General features: G+C 41.3%; 1 pseudogene; it reads left to right on the top strand.

Annotated features, from left to right (window-relative positions):
• Positions 1 to 504: 504 nt before the first annotated feature.
• Positions 505 to 777, top strand: LOC131483787 (small ribosomal subunit protein eS21-like; annotated as a pseudogene).
• The last annotated feature ends 544 nt before the right edge of the window (positions 778 to 1321 follow it).

The raw sequence follows: 1321 nt of genomic DNA, 5'->3' as shown, positions 1-1321 counted from the left end.
CACAGCAAAAGAAAATCCACATGATTCTCAGGGAAGTTGTGGCTGGAATTAGAAGTCTGCTCTTAAGAAGGAAGAAGCAAGACCATCTGGAGAAACTGACCATCTCCTCTACCAAGGAAATTTGCCACACTGCCCGTGGAAAACCCTAAGAATTAATAAAAGGTCAAAAAGCTGAGGACTATCAAGGAAAGGTATTACTCCCTGGGGTGAGTTGTCCTAAAGTTGAGTCTTGGAGGGATGATATTGGAAAACCTGATTGTTGCCATGGATCCAGGCTGCAATTCCCAGTTGAGCTTTACCAATGATAAAGCTGATTTTTTTTTCTATCTCCATCAAACTATTGCACTTAGTTCTCAAATGGCTTGAAAGTTGGAAGAGTAAAACATGTGATTAAAACCAGAACAGATACTTAGAAGACCTTAAACCAGAACATTTCTTTCAAATATGTCTTACTTTTCTTTCTGCACCCGCTCTCGTGGCAGTGGCAGCAGGTGCGCTCTTGACATGCAGACCTATGCACACAAGCTCATGGACCTGTACTGGCCACGGAAATGCTCCACCAGCAACCACCATCATCACTGCCAAGCACCACATGTCCATCCAGATGAATGTAGTCACAGGGTTACAGGCAGGTTCAACCATCAGTTTAAAACCTACACTACATGTGGGGCCATTAGTAGGATGGGTGAGTCCAATGACTCTATCCTCTGACTGGCCAAGGTTGATGGCATTGTTTCCTGGAGAAGATCACGGACGTGGAATATTTGTCATAAATAAATGGCAACACCCCCATAATATATGTATATATAACCTTAGAATCTGAAAATGTAAAACAGATAAAAGTGGAATTATTTTAGTGAAAGAGGAGAAAATGAAGCTATGAAGCCCATCTACTCAGGTGCCCCTCACTTTCTGTGGGGCCTCTGAGTGCTCCTCAGAGCACAGCTTGAAAACCTCTGCCTTATAAAAAGAAAGAAAAGACAAGATGAAAAGAAAAGAAAAAAGAGAAGAGAAGAGAAAAGAAGAGAAAAGAAAATCACTGCCTTAAAAAATTAGAATCACCAGCCACTTGATACAGAGGATGAACTGGCCATTTTTAATTATGCTGTGACCACCAGAGGAGCGTAATCTCTACATTACTCCATAAAAAACATTCTGATCTCTCCTTTCAAAGTATCCACAAAAATGAGGACTCTCCTTATCCTCACTGACCATACTGGGTACACTCTCCTGAAGTTTAATATATAAAAAAATCAACTAGGATTCCTGTCTTCAATACAGATTCCTGGGCCCCACTCACAGAGATATCATTCCCTGTTTC

This window comes from Neofelis nebulosa, chromosome 8, assembly GCF_028018385.1.
Source record: "Neofelis nebulosa isolate mNeoNeb1 chromosome 8, mNeoNeb1.pri, whole genome shotgun sequence".
Lineage (NCBI taxonomy): Eukaryota > Metazoa > Chordata > Mammalia > Carnivora > Felidae > Neofelis > Neofelis nebulosa.
This window is presented reverse-complemented; position numbering and strand designations above follow the sequence as displayed.